We start from the raw sequence: 15,988 nt of genomic DNA, 5'->3' as shown, positions 1-15,988 counted from the left end.
CCCCAGCATACCAGCGAGCGCTCTTCCCAGGCGCCAAATTCATGCTCAGCTACTACCTAAATATTACTCCATGTTGAGTGAGCTAATTGTGGTCCAAGGTTATGTGTACCTGAAAATTCCAAGAGAGCTTTGCCTGAAAAATGAGAATTTCAGCTGTTGTGCAAGTCCACAAAGATGAGACTCATCCAGCAAAGCTTTGGGGAGGATAGTCATGTCATACTCCCTTCTCTTCCCTTTCTGTTTGGATTTTGAATACAGTAGTACTTTTTGATATCTTTCTCTCTTTCTTTTTCTTACTACTAAGAAATTCACTTACTTTTCTTTTTAGCAATATTTATATTTCTTTAGATTATAATGGTATATAACATTGTGTAGTATGTGTGTGCTCAGTTGTATCCGACTCTTTGTGACCCCATGGGCTGTAGCCCACCAGGCTCCTCTGTCCATGGAATTCTCCAGGCAACAATCCTGGAGAGGGTTGCCATTTCCTGGTTGCCAGGGGATCTTCCTGACCCAGAAATCTAACCTGCATCTCTTGCATCTCCTGCATTGGCAGGTGTGTTATTTACTGCTGAGCTACTTGGGAGCATTTATATTTCTTTAGATTATAATGGTAATACATTGTATAGTGTTGCAAATGTGGGAGACTGGTAAAAACCAAAAGAAGGAAAAAATGCAACTGTGCTCAAACCTATTACTCAGAGAAAACCAGTCTTTTAATATATCTGTTTGTTGTCTTTGTTCTATGTATGTGATAAGTATATATAAGTTTTTTTTTTCTTTTACATAATTTGGATCTTGGTGGTATGTGGCATTGAGGGGGTGGTTTATGTAACATATTGCAAGACTTTTGTTTATTTACCTTTTCATTGCTTTGGGGTTAGTTCTCCAAAATATAGACAAAGTAGCAGACCATAAGGATTAAAAGCAGGGCAGCTTGGGTTTGAGTCCTGTCTCTGGCACCTCTTAGCTGTGTGACCTCAGACAAGTTACTTGATTTTGCTGTGTCTCAGTTTTCTCTGGGTAAGACAGGGATAATAGTAATACACACCTGGGAGTGTTTACCTGCCCATAGACTCAAATGAGTTAGTGTTTGTACTCAAAAAATATTAGAAAGAAGCAACAGAGGTATAAAATTGGAGGTTGACCCTTTTGTTTGTCTGGACTACAGCTATACTCCATATAAAATTTTTGGTTGCAAACAGCGGGCATACTGCCCAACTGAAACCAAAAAAGAAGCCTTAAAGGATATCAGGTAGGATATCCAGTCTTCCAATAGGAAGGACATTTCAATAATGACCATAATCATTGCTCAGTTACCTACTGTGTGCCAAACACAGTGGCTGTTTTAGGTATGCTATCACCATCATTTCATTTGTCATAAGTTCATTGTAGGAAATATGAGGTTCTTCTTCTACATATTAAGAAAGTGAATCTCAGAGGGATTAAATGATTTGCCCAGGTTCACATAACTGAGGAAGTAGTGGAACCAAGATTCAAACCCAGGTATGATCTACTCCACAGTGGAGCTCATTCATTCATTCATTCAACATTACACTGTATGCTGGACCAGGCATCTATGTGAGCATACAGGGGTGATCTTCGTTAGTATGGAGCTTACAGTCTAGTAGGGGAGAAAGGTGTTTGTCCAATTATCAGGCAAAGAAATGTGACATTGAAGCTGCAATGCAAGCTCTGTAGGAGAGGTCCATGTGCTTTGAGAACCTGTACTTGGGATTTGACCTTGACAATGAGGCCATGGAAGGTGCCCTCGAGGAAGTAATGCTTGAGGTGAGAATGATTCAGGAAAAGGAAACTGCAAAGTCTCTGCAGAAGAAAAAAGCATGGGGTTGAGAGAGACTGACAGACGCCAAAGGGCATGTCCAAAATGAAGAGAAAGGAGAGACCAGCGAGAGGAAGGGGCAGCCACGTAAGGGTTCGTAGTGAGTCAAGGAACTTTGACCTTCTCTTAAGGTCAAACAGAAGTCATTAAAGTATTGCAAACAGGGCAGTGACACAGATTTCATTTCAAAGAGGTTGCTCTGGCTTCCATGAGAAGAAGACATTGTGTTGGGGGCGGGGAGCAAAAGTAGATACAGGTTCACCAACCAATACCCCAGGTCAACAATGACATTATTTGGGACCAGGGATATGGAAAGAAGTGAACAGACTCTGGAGAACTTTAGGAGTTAAGATTTGCAGAGCTTGGTGATGAATTGGCTATGGAAAGAGAGGGAGGGGGAGGGGTCAAAGGTGATGGCAGGACTTCTGGCTCGTTTAACTGAGATGATGATGGTCTATTCACTGACCTGGTGAATACTGAGGAAGACCAGATTTGAGAAGGATGATTATCAGCTTAGTTTTGAGGTAAGTCTGAGGTACCATTAAAATACTCCCCCCAAAGACGCTAAACAGGAAGTAAGAGATAAAATTCTAGTTATAAGAGATGTTGAGGATGCAATTTTTCAAGTGGGCACCATCATCTATGGATGAAGGTTAGTGGGCACTTGGTATTCTTCTGAGCTGTCTCCCATCTGAACCCCCTTTGGGAAAGCCCTCGCTTTAGGAGGAAAAGCCCACCTCCCACAGTAGAAGCTAAGGCCTGCTGTGGGGGTGACCTGCAGTTTAGATCTAGGACTGTATCTCCCAGAACCTCTGTGACTCCACAACAGAGTTTGACTTGGCATTGACTGGGCATTTACTTGGCATTCAAGTAGCTCCTTCTGCCACACAAAGGCAGGTCTTTCCCTACTTTATAGCTAGTTAAACCAAGGTGTAAATATCAAAAGAGAGGTGTTATATGGTTGGCTAAGGAGAGTGAGCTGGGTGAGGAGTCAGAAAGACTGGCTTGGCCACAGCTGGCCATGTGACCTTGGATAAGCTTTCCCACTCCTGCCTCAAACCCCACCCCCCACCTTCATGAGATCATGGACGTTGGGGATCTCCAAGGCCCTTACCACCCCCCGTAGATGTGTACTTGCCCCTAGCAGCTTAAGGACAAGCAACCAAAGCAATCACCTGGTTAATTCAGAGAGAGGGACTATCCTCCTGAAATGAGAAGGCAGATTTTTATTTTTCCGGCCCTGAAGATTCGAGATTATTCATCCCCAAAGCTGTAAATAAGCCACCCAGAATAGCAAAGAGTTGAAAGAATATGAGTTCATCTGCAGATTTAAAACAAAGTTCTTTTTTTCCTCTTTGACAATAAGATTTTTTTATTTTATTCTATGTTTTCTTTCAGTATGAACTTCCTCTCATTTTGCTTACTTAAACGAAGGTAATAAAACAGTCCCAGGGGACATATGGTTACCGGTAATTGAGACAAAACAGAAGCAGTTTGGGCCCTGAGAGGTTTTGCCTGCGTAGTGGGCCAGCGCTGTCCAGCAGATTTCTGTGATGATGGACGTCCTATCCTATGCAGTAGTTTAGTTGCTCCTAACAACATGTGGGCAGTGCAATTAAACAACAGGATTTTAAATTTTAATTAATGTAAATGTAGACTGAAATAGCCACAGGTGACCACTGGCTCAGGAGCTAGGCACGGTACCACATGTTGGCAGCCAAGTGGACCTTACCACGGGCGTGTCTTCTGCCTCAGTAAGAAGCCCCGGGGAGAAATGTCCATTTCCTGAAGTTAATCATTTGGAGCTTGCTTTGGGATGGGGATTGCAGGACAGGGCGGGATTCACTCCAGTGTTGTGTGGGTTTATTAATTATCTCGTCCTCATGCGTGCTCAGTCATGTCCAACTCTTTGTGATCCCATGGACTGTGGAGCCCACCAGGCTCCTCTGTCCATGGGATTCCCCAGGCAAGAATACTGGAATGGGTTGCCATTTCCTCCTCCAGGGGATCTTTCCCACCCAGGGATTGAACCCCAGTCTCCTGTGTCTCTGCGCCACCTGGGAAGCCCATTGTCTCATGATTGCTTTTGTAAAGGGACTACCTCTCTGAACCCAGAATTAGGAGCTCTGAATTCGAAGGCATTTATTAGGCTTAAATTTATGTGGTGTGAAATCTGTTAGATCATTTGCTCATCAGTGGGTTGTCTAGAAAAAAGGCCCATCTACAAAGGGTTTTCAGGGTGAGGGTCACCGGTGTAATAAGAAACATACCAAGCCTGGCCTCCAGCGAAAGACTGTGGGCTTTCAAGTCAATTTGGAGTTTGCGAAGTGGCCTTTTGAAGACCTTGCCATTGGTAACATTTCCTCTCTTATTAAGAAAAAGAGAGAGAGGCTGAGAGCGCAATTATTTTTCACTCTTGTTCAACTTAACCCAAAGGTAGGAGCCTCTTGTGGTTCACACTTGAAAGCGTGGAGTAGTTACATGGGACAGCCAGGCTGGGAGTAAACCTTCAAAGCTCATAGGTAGATGCTGAGGTCTGCCTATGAGAAGGTTTGGTTAAAATGTGGACAAATCAGACAGTAGGACTGGTTTTCAACTAACCCCAGCAGTCAAATGCATGGCTAATACTCACTGCATTTTATCAGAAGAAATCATCCATCTTGGTCTAGAGAGCAGCTCGTTCGTTCGACACACGCTGGCCATGGGCTACGTGCAGGCTGTGAGCAAGGTTCTAGGGGTGTAAAGATAAAGACGCGGCAGCTACTGGCCCCAGGCGGGGGTTGGGGTCTCCCAGTGCAGAGACCTGGGGACAAATTCGGATGGGAGGAGCGTCACCCCCAGGAGAGAGCACAGACAGCCTAGTGCAGGGGAGGGTGATTTTCCCTTTTTTTTTACTTCATATTTCTGAAAATGTCCACAACATTTCCAGGGAAAGAAAATAGAATCATGAAACTTCATAAGTGCTCGGGGATGAATTGAATCTGAGAGATTCTATTACATTTGGGAGGAGGGGGCGAGGGAACCTCAGATCGATATATTCTAATACTAATTCCCCTCAGGCCTGGCTCTCTTGACTCCCACTTTCTTCTAGGGCTTCTGCCCCTGTTTAGGAAATTGCTGCCCCAGGAGAGGGAATGTCCCCCTATCTCTAGCACGAGCCACGGTGTGCGGGGGGGGTGCTCCCCGGCCAGGCTGGAGACATTTGTCTTCCACCTGATCGTGTGAGGCTCGGGGAGCACAGTTGTGAACACTTCCGGGGGGCTGGAGGATGGCGTGTGCCGGGGAGAGGGGAGGCTGAATCATCTGGTCGTTGGTACCCAGCTGGGGGGTCTGGAGGCCAAGGGCAGTCAGGCAGCACCCCCACGGGGAGAGGGACCCCCACGGGAGAGGGACCCCCAACGGGAGAAGGACTCCATGGGAGTGGGATCCCCACTGGAGGGGGACCCCCATAGGAGAAGGACTCCCATGGGAGGGGGATGCCCACAAGAGAGGGACCCCCACGGGAGAGGAATACCCATGAAAGGGGGACCCTCACGGGAGAGAGACCCCCACGGGAGGGGGACCCCCACGGGATGGGACCCCCACGGGACGGGACCCCCATGGGAGAGGGACGCGCTCATATTGGGTTGGGGACGAGCACGGAGCCCGACTGGAGGCCACAGGCCCGGTCACGGAGCCTCTAGGACTGTGCACGTGAGAACCTTGTCACTTAAGCCAGCGTCTGGCCGAGGGCAGGCGGTCAAGACAGGAAGGGTGAGGATCCGCAGGCCGAGGGGCCGTTACAGTTCACACCGGCCCCCTCCCAGCCGTCCCCGCAGCCCAGCCCAGCCCCCTCAGCACTGCCTTAATGCTAACCACCTGGCACCTGCCATCGGGGGCCTGACACTGGCCAGGCCTCCTCGGGCACCTTTCATGTGACATTTCTCCTTCTTCGGCTTTCACAGGACAAGGGGTTACTGCCCACGGCGCTGGGAGATGAGAAGCAGGCCCCGGGGCTGAGGAGGGGTCCACTGGGACCCTGGCTTCCCTAGGGCAGGGGCCACAGCTCCCGTCCCCACAGAATCCAGATGGGGGCGGTGAAGGCCAAGGGGGCGGTTATCTGTGCTGACACCGCTCCACGCCCAACCTGCAGACACAGCGTATCACCAAAAGGCCCAGAGAAGGTGACAGCCCCCAAACTTTTCCGAGAGACCCCAACAGGCACCGACGGTCGTCAGGCCTGGGAGCATTGTCAGATCCCTTCCAAGGATGAGGTTCACTTCTGCAGAACACGTCTGCAAAACCACTAGGTCTCCAACCTCAGAACACAGAGGGAATTCAAAGTATCAGCCACCCCAACTGATGCTGTTACTGTAGGGGAAAAAAATTGATCCACCTTTATAGTAATTTTAGGCATAGATCTCTTCTGCCCAAGGCAACCCAGGAAGCAAGGAGAAGAAGAAGGGACTGGGGGTTCAGCAGTGCCAGGTTCAAGTCCAAAGGCCGACACCTCCTGCCACGGGTGTGAGCGTGCTCAGCAACTCAGTCGTGTCTGACTCTTTGTGACCCCATAGACTGCAGCCTGCCAGGCTCTTCTGTCCAGGGGATTCTCCAGGCAAGAATACTGGAGTGGGTTGCCATTTCCTCCTCCAGAGGATGTTCCTGATCCAGAATCAAACCAGCAGCTCTGGCATCTCTTGCATTATCAGGCAGATTCTTTCTACCACCGAGCTACCTGGGAAGTCCCTCTGGTCAAGAGTGGGCGGTGATGTCCAATTCTTGGCACCCCCGTGGACTGCAGCCCGCCAGGCTCCTCTGTCCATGGGGATTCTCCAGGCAAGAATAATGGAGTGGGTTTGCCAGGCCCTCCTCCAGGGGATCTTCCTGACCCAGAGATCGAACCCAGGTCTCCTGCACTTCAGGAAGATCCTTTACTATCTGGGCCACCAGGGAAACCCAGACCTCGGCTTAATTGTGGAACCTAATTCCTCAAAGGGAAGAGACCACCCTGCCTGTTGCCTAAGGGTTGTTACATTTCAGTGAGACAGCGTCTGGGAAAACCTTCCGCAGAAAGCAGGCATGGGGAAGGGCACTGGCTTTTCCTAGGTGCCAACCATCCATCAGGGGGTTCCCAGCTCACCCCCACCACAGTTCAATGACCATCCTCTCCTCCCTGTGTTACAAAAGGGTGGTTACTTAACTGGTATTGAGTGGTCTCACCGCACACAGCCAGGAAGTGGCCGCAAGTTTTTGAATGTGAGATTGGTCACTCTACACCGTTTCACAGGCCATGCATGAGTGTGTTCATCACTGCAGGGTCGGACCCAAAGCAGGGGCCACAGAAGATTCTACACAGTGAGAGAAGGCCTGGGAAGTCTTGATGTCTGGGTTCCCAGGCCGTGCGAGGTGCCCCCACCCCGAGGGGCTACAGGGAGGACCCGAAGGTGGTGTTGGATGTCTGTGGGAATCTCCAGTTCTCCAGTCACTTGGAACTGCCCTGGTGAGCGGTGATTTACACATGGTGGCTCTGAGGACGCCCTGTTTGATCTCTGGCCTGAGCCCTGAGTGGCCATCCCACCCCCGTCCCCACCTGGAGGGCTCCCATGACCAGCCAGCCGACAAAAAAATGGGGCCTGACTTCGGGCCCGGTGGGTAGGCGGCAGGGTAGAGGTGGGAGGGGAGGGATGTCCTTCAGGGTTATTTCCCGGGAAAAGAGCAGCGGGACAGAAAGCACACCACAAGCTCTGACTCAGATGCCAAAGTTCTAAGCCCAGGCTCATTAACAGGAGGCTCTGGGGCATTTTTCGTACCTTCCCTGAACCTCTGTGGGCTTTCCTGGTGGCTCAGACAGTAAAGAATCCACCTGCAATGTGGAAGACCCAGGGTGCAATCCCTGGGTCAGGAAGATGCCCTGGAGAAGGGCATGGCAACCCACTCCAGTATCCTTGCCTGGAGATTTCCATGGACAGAGAAGCCTGGTGGGGTCTCTTCCATGGGGTCGCTATCTCCTTGTGAAGTGGAGGTGGTCTGGCCTTCTTTGAAGAGATGTGGGGTCAATACAAATACTCCAAGTCTCTGATTTAGAGAAGGCCCTCACTCAAAGCTACCCAGCATTGCTGTTATTATTTAGTCAGGAAGCCTAGCCCTGAGGCAATAGCCTGATTTCTCTAATCATTGGCCCAGTTCTCAGTTCAGTTCAGTTCAGTCGCTCAGTCATGTCCGACTCTTTGCGACCCCATGGACTGCAGTATGCCAGGCCGCCCTGTCCATCACCAGCTTCTAGTTTGCATTAAATGAGGGAGGTGCACGGGGCTTCTTTCTGGTGGCAAATCCCTGAGTCCTTCCTCCATATCGAGGGCCCACGCAGCACAAGCTGCTTCTGAGCAAACTGACCTTGGGTTCTGACGGCCTCAGACCTGAGCCCTCGGACCCAACTCCCGAGCAGGAGGGTGGGGAGGACGTGGATGAGGCTCCCCCGGCTCGGGTGCAGAGACTCCGCACATAGGGAGCGTGGGCGCCATCCCTTCACCCCAAAGCCAGCAAGCGGGCAGGGATGCCACCTGGGGAGGGCGTCATTTTCTAAAGGGAGGAGGAGCAGAGGCCGAAGACCACCACAGTCTCAAATCAGGGTCCCCAGGGTGGGCTGGGAGACCCATGGGGCCACGTTCAGCCCAGAGGGTGAAGGTTGAAAGAAGGGCCCCCCTCGCTGCCACCTCTCAGGCTTGGCACATGTGTTCAGGACACAGCAGCACGCCTGGGCGCACAGTGGTCCCGAGTACCCGGGCGCTGTGGCTTCATTCACAGCCCGGTTTGGCATCGGTACCCAGGCCTGTCCTTAACTCCCTGCCGAGCGGAGGTGGTGGGGCCCGATGACCCCCTCCAGCCCTTCCCGGTTGGCTATTCCAGCTTCCCCTGCTCCTTCAGGAGCTGCCACTGTGTCCCCTCTCCATGGCAGGTCCTTGGAGATGAAACAGGGAGAGAAGCCCAGACTTCCCCTGGAGCACAGACAGGCAGGATGCCCGGGCTGAAGTGATGCCTGGTGAATAGACGGGAGCAGGAGAGACATGCGCTGAGCTGGGAGAGACAGAGCGAGAAATGTGTGAGACCTGAATTCACATCCTCCATGGGACGTCAGACTCCAGGGGGCGGGCAGGAAGGAAAGAGGAGGCTGGGACCCTAGGCACCTCGGGCAGCCCTGACCTCCCCTCTTCCTGGCCGGAGGCAAACACGACAGCTCTGCAGCTCAGCGAGGCCACAGTCCATGGGCAACAAGCTGCAGCCTCTCCCAGGAAAGATGAGCCCGAGATCTGATGGTCAGAACAGTTGTCCTTGGGAGTTCCTTGGTGGTCCAGTCATTAGGACTGTGGGCTTTCACTGCCTTGGCCCAGATTCAATCCCTGGTGAGGGAACTGAGATCCTGCAAGCTGTGCAGCCAAAAAAATAAGAAAAGAACCACTGTCCTTCATGAGCTGAGAAACAATCTAACAGGATGAGAGCCACGAGGATCCTGCTATGCCAGGGCCAGTGAGGTGACCTCTGAAAGGTAAGTCACATATTTAGGCTCGAGATACCAATTCCTGTCCAAGAAGAGGATGACTTATGGCTGAAATGGGCAGAGGATGGGGTAGAAAGGCAGCTGAGCTGCTCCTCAGGTTTGACAGCTGCCCACACTTTAGGCCACCTGAGGCTACATTAATAAAGGCCCAACGTCCAGTTCCAAGGAGGTGAGGATCCTGCTTCATGCCGCAGCCATCAGACCCAACTTGGAGCACTGCCTCGGTCCTGGATTCCATCTCTCATCACTTGAGTGTATTCAGAGCAAAGTGATCAGGACGAGGAGGACCTTGAAGTCTCTCTAAAGGGGCAGAACAGAAGGGGTTCTAGCTCTTCGGTCTGGAGAAAAGCCCAGTGGGATGTGTTTTTGAAGGACTTCATGGAGTAAAGAGAGACGTATCCGGTCTGGTGGGGGCGATGGCGTGAAGAGCAGTGGAGGGAATGAAAGGAATCCACATTTCAACAGAGTTAGAACTGGTCCAGCAGTGACACCGTGGCCTCACACACAGCGAGCCTCCCATCCCCAGAAGCATGCAACAGAGATGCATGAAGGTCACGTGGAAGGCTGGAGAGAATGAGCCTGTGTGGTGGAGGGGTGACTCCCTCTTACGTTTCCTGCATCTTTGAGCTGAGAGTCTCTGGTTCTAGGAATTCTCCCAGTGGCGAACCCACGATGCAAGATGCACCTGTTTGCATGCAGAAAAGCATCGTCTGCCAGGGTCTCCCTGCTGACCACGTGGGCCATGCGAGTTCGCTGAGCGCAAGGAGCCGAGCCTCAGGTCCGCACCAAGGGTGATGTCAGCGTGAAAGCACAAGCTCTTGGGCCCACACCTTTCCAGGTCACTGAGCTGTCCCTGCAGCAGCAAGAAGCATTTCCTGGCCCTGGTCTCCTCTCAGGGGTCCCTGGCCGGGCATCCTGTTTCTGGTGGGGCAGGGCATCCTGTGAGGGGTCCCTGGGGCCCTCTGGAGCCTCTTGGGGGGCAGACGGGCCACAGACATCACAGTGCTTGCATCAGCTGGGGAGTCGGGCTTCCCCAAGGGCAACCCCTGAGGGGTTGGAAATGCTATCCTGAGGGGTCTTCCAGGGAAGACCCCTCTACCATTCTGTCAACTGCCCTCACCCCTCCTCAGCTACTTTTTTTGGGGGGGAAGGGGGGCTTCTTATGGGATCTTGGTTCCCTGGTCAGGGATTGAACTTATGCCCTTGGCAGTGAGAGCTCCGAGTCCTATCCACTGGACCATTAGAGAATTCCCTCAGCAAATTCTTTAAAAAAACCCTTCTTTAGTGTGTTCAGCTACCCCTAAAAGCCTGACCCAGTGCCTGCCATCTGCCGGGCCATGCAGTCAGGAGGAACATCACTGCAGGGCAGCCTGGGTCTGTCCCCGAGGGGTGCTCTGGGTGGAGGGGGCTCAGCGCCCGGCGGGGCCGGGGTGTCTGTCCCCCAGGAGTCTGAGCAGAGCAGCACGAAGCCCAGAGGACTGTGCTCACTCAGCCCTGTCCACACTGGAGCCCCTTCTCGGGGCAGGCAGGGGGGTTGGAAGGCAGAGGGGAGGGTGGTCCATCAACTCTGAGCTTAGGGAATTTAGGGAGATCTGAGTATGTGGGGTGTGGCTTATTCGGCTATAGGTCTTGAATGGACTGAAATCATAAAAGACAAAAAGCACCCTAGGGAAGTAGGACAGACCATCTAGATGATTTTTTTCCAGTGTGCAGATAGGGAAACTGAGGCACTGGTCAGGTTACCTTTTTCTTCCTCTAGGTTCTAAAGCCCATTCAGTCACTTCCCTGAGCAAAGCCACCAGGCTCTGGGTGTCCATGGCTGTAGGTCATTCCTGTCCCACAGGACATGTGGGCATACGACCCTGAGGCGTCACCCACCTCCCCTTGACAGTAAGCTCGTCCTTGACTTCCAATGACAGTAAGTTTGTCCTTGATCCGCAAATAACTCAGCTGACCACAGGCAGGTCAGACCCAACCACGAAGCCATGGGATTGAATGGGGTTGAAGCCATGGGACGGAACGGGGTCCCATTGTGGGAGCAGCGACTGACAAAGACCCTCAGCTTTGCCATCAGAGAAACCAGGGCTCTAAACACAACTTGCTTCTCACCAGCTACAGATGGGGGATACGTTATCTAATCTTTTTGAACCTCATCAATTTCACCCATGAATGTTCACCCCAGTACCTTCCATACCTACCAGTGCCTATCTGTAGTGTTCAACCACCCAGTCTTCAGGGCTTCCCTGGTAGCTCAGCTGGTAAAGAATCCACCTGCAGTGCAGGAGACCCCAGTTCGATTCCTGGGTCAGGAAGCTCCCCTGAAGAAGGGACAGGCTACCCTCTCCAGTATTCTTGGGATTCCCTCGTGGCTCAGACAGTAAAGAATCCGCCTGCGATGTGGGAGACCTGGGTTCGATTCCTGGGTTGGGAAGATCCCAGGGCATAGCAACTCACTCCAGAATTCTTGCCTGGAGAATCACACGGACAGAGGAGCCTGGCGGGCTACAGTCTATGGGGTCACAAAGAATTGGACACGACTGAATGACTAAGCACAGCATAGCACAGCACCCAGCCTTCACACCCCTTCCTTCTAACCAGCTTCCCTTGAGGAACCATCTTCTCTCACTTCTGGTGGGGCTCTGAGCTCTGTGGATACAGTGACCATATCACGTGAACCTAGCCAATCATGCACCAAATACGCCAGCCACAGTGACTGGTCGTGAGTAGGTATATGATCTATATGGTGCAAATCGTCACTATAAATCTGGGTCTTACACAAAAGCAGCTCTCCGCTTTGGCTGGGCCCAGAGTTTCTGGGCCTGGGATTGTCGGGGTCGCTGTACGCAGCCTGAAAATGAAGCCAACCTAGAAAAAAAGAGAGCCAAGGGGCACAGAGAAATCAAGGCTCTTTGCCATCAGATGCACACCTGGATCAAGTCCGGTCTGCAGCCTGAGTCTGGGCTTCTTGATTATGTGGACTGGTACATTCCCTTTTAGGTTTAAGCCAGTTTGAGTCGCATTTGTTACCGCTTGCAACCTGATGCATATGTAAGTTACTCACTTTCTCTTCATAGTGGAGCAGGAATTGCTCACTATGCTATGGTGCATGCTGGTATAAAGGACTAGTTGGCACACACCTGCTTAAATAAGTCAACAGTCCTACCCTGAAGTAGTAAGTCTTAATCATTCTTCAAATTCACCACTGTCACCTCTACCTAGAAGCCTTCCCTGAACTCACCAGCTGGGGCCTGGTGCTCTGGGCCCTCCGTGTTCTGCCATCACACTTGCAGATCCTACTTGTATTTTGTCTACTTGTCTGTCTCCCACACAGGAGGAAGAAAAGATCTGGGTATTAATCATTTATATATAAGCAGGTAGGTGAAAAGTAAATGGCTGATGAATGACAAAATTGATGGGAAAAATTCACATGCCTGGACACCAGAGTCACACAATTTCACTACCAAATATATAAAGCGTATGCTGCAGAGGGTGTTAGCTGTCTGCTCAACATTAACTTTTCCATTATCCCAAAATGCCCAGAGAAAGGGGAAGGAAGGAAGGAAAGAAAGATAACTAAAAAGAAATCTGCATGTTCTAGCCTCCCTTGCAGAGATGTGACCTCAAGTTCTGGCTGATGAGATGTAAATAGAAGTCATTGGGTCAGATCTCTGGGAAAAGCCTTTAAAATTAGGTAGGGAGCTCCTTTTGCCCCTCCCTTTCTTCCCCCTTTTTGCTGATCTAAGTGCACATGTGATGGCTGGAGCTCCAGCAGCAAGCTCAGATCATGAGGAATCTTTGAGGATGGAAGCTATGAACGAAGTATGGCAGAGCAGAAGGAACCTGAATCTCTGATGATGGAGGACCAACTATATCGGCTCCAGACTGCCTGCCTCCACATCTTTTTTATATTTAAAATAAATAAGTAAATAAATATTTTGCATTTTGTTGTTCAGTTGCTAAGTTGTGTCTGACTCCTTGCAACCCCATGCACTACAGCACGCCAGGCTTCCTTGTCCTTCACCATCTCTCAGAGTTTGCTCAAACTCACGTGCACTGAGAGAATGATGCTACCCAACTATCTCATCCACTAACACCCCCTTCTCCTCATGCCCTCAAATTTTGCATTTAGGCCACCATTATTTTGAATATGCTATTGTACATATTTGAGCCTAATCCTAACATAATATAACAAATTCTTATATTACTACTCATTGATAATAGGTATTTCTTTTATTCTAATCATAAAATTAAATTTTAAATCTATGTCCAACATTTAGAATAGTGCCTATGTGCCAGGTAGTCTGAAGACACAGATATACAGAAGAGAAGGAGACATTTTATAACTGATTAAAATGCAAGTACCAGTTCATCACTTTCTCTGGGAGAAAAAAAAGGAACTATTTTACTGATTTTACAGTATCGCAATGAGAGATTGTTAATTTTAAAGTTAAAGCTTATATTTCCTTATGTTAATTCCAGTTTCCCTTCTTCCCCAGTGACAGCAGGTGGGAGGGCTCTGGGTGGTCAGAGTAATTCCTCTCCGACTTCCTGCCACGGAGCCTGAGTGGATCAAAAGGCCAAGAGAATGAAGAGACTTTTCTCCTTCAAAATAGCTCCTCGGCCCCTTGAAATGAATGAGCAGCTTCTTAAACAGACTTTCTCCCTTCCTCTGCTTGCCCCCCTTCCCGCCCCCCACCCGGCTCACATTCCCCATGGTTGGTGAGGCAGAAAATTCACAAGAACAAAGCTCTTACCCTAAAAAGATCCTCTTTTCACTCTAGGGTCAGTTCCACACTGGGGGCTTCCAGAGGAGTCATCTTGAAATTAAGAAAAGGAAAAAAGTTGCATAGATGTCAGGGAGATCACACACACCAAGGTGCCCAGCTCCAGCCCTCCCAGCCCGCACCACACACGTGTGCCCCATGGGGACCCACAGATAGAGCTCGTCAGGCAGGCTCCCATGATGCAGAGTGTGCAAGGAATCTCCAAACCCGGGAGACCAAGGAATGGATCATCTCCCTGCTCGGTGTGAGTCCTGGGCAATTTCTAGGGACCTCATCTTACCCTTCTGAAAAATGGGAAAACAACCTGCACCCTGCCTCTCTCACACGCCTGATCGCCTGGTAGCCTCCTGGCATATTATCTACCTGGGATCCCCTTCCCCACCCCCAGCCTTTTGGGACACACCAACATGCACTTGGGTTAATTAAAGTCAACATTCTTTACACTTCATCGCTTGTAAAACGTCCAAAAGCTAGATTCCATGTGGAACTCGCTCTGACTCAGCTGGGGTGCCAGTGTGGTACCCTCATTCCTCATCAATCAGTCTGGGACAAGATTCAGCATCTGGGGCTCCCTGGGATCAGCCGCCCCCCTAGGAGCTGGGCCAGCCCCCACCTGGAGTGGTAACCAGGAGGGGCCAGGGGGCGGCCAAGCACGCACTCCTACACTGTGCCCTGGGGCCAGGTCAAGGTGATCGAGTTTCCTTCTCCAGTCAGAAACCCCATCACCTCTGGCTCCAAAGTAATAAACTCAATCTTGGGGCTTGAACTGTTAACACGGTTCATTTCTGGGCCAAATCCCTGAAGCTGAAGGGTTTATTTTTAAGGACAAGCAGTTTGCTGTTTTCAGCGTTTCTCATCAGAAATAGTGCAATTCAGCCCGATCTGCATTGGAAGCATAATTTATCATCTCACACAGATGGTTGACTAAGGGTGGGGAGGAGGCTTACTTTCCATTTTAGTTCAGCAAACGTTTCCTGAGCTCCTGCGTGTGCCAGGCAGAGAGCAAGGCACTGGGGATGCACTGACCATCAGGCAGGCTCCTGGCTTTGAGATGTTCACAGTCTAGGTGGGAGACAGACCTCTAATCCCAGCTTTGGCATCAGAGAGTCTCAGGGTCTATTGGACAATAGCCATTTACTACTGGGGTCTTGGGGAAATTACCTTACCTCCTTCTAGCTTTTGATGTTGTTCAGTTCTAAGTTATGTTTGACTCTTTGCAACCCCATGAACTGCAGCACGCCAGGCTCCCCTGTCCTTCACTGTCTCCTGGAGTTTGCTCAGATTCATGCCTGTTGAGTTGGTGATGCCATCCAACCATCTCATCCTCTGCTGCCCCCTTCTTTTGCCTTCAATCTTTCCTGGTATCAAGGTCTTTTCCATGAGTTGGCTCTTCATATAAGCTTTGTCAACTTTGTTGGTCTTTTCAAAAAACCAAACTTATGTTCTGCTCATTTCCTCTGTTGGTTTTCTATTTTCTGTTTCACTAATTTCCACTCTAATCTTTATTATTTCCTTCCTTCTGCTTGCTTTGGGTCTAGTTTACTCTTTTATTTTTTTTTTCTTCTTCTCAGTGAAGTGGATGATTAGAGTATCAATGTGAAATCTCTCTTCCTTTTGAACATAGTCATTCACAGCTATAAATTTCCCTCCAGGCACTGCTTTCCCTATATCCCGTACAATTTCCTACGGTATGATTCCATTTTTATTCATCTCAAGTATTTTCTAATTTCCTCGTTGATTTCTTCTCTGACTCATTGGTTGTTTAGTATTGTGCAGTTTAATTTCCACATATTCGTTATTTATTTCGTTGATTTCTAACTTCCTCCC

Source organism: Cervus elaphus, chromosome 11 (genome assembly GCF_910594005.1).
Source record: "Cervus elaphus chromosome 11, mCerEla1.1, whole genome shotgun sequence".
In the NCBI taxonomy this organism is placed as follows: domain Eukaryota; kingdom Metazoa; phylum Chordata; class Mammalia; order Artiodactyla; family Cervidae; genus Cervus; species Cervus elaphus.
Note: the sequence above shows the minus strand (reverse complement) of the source record.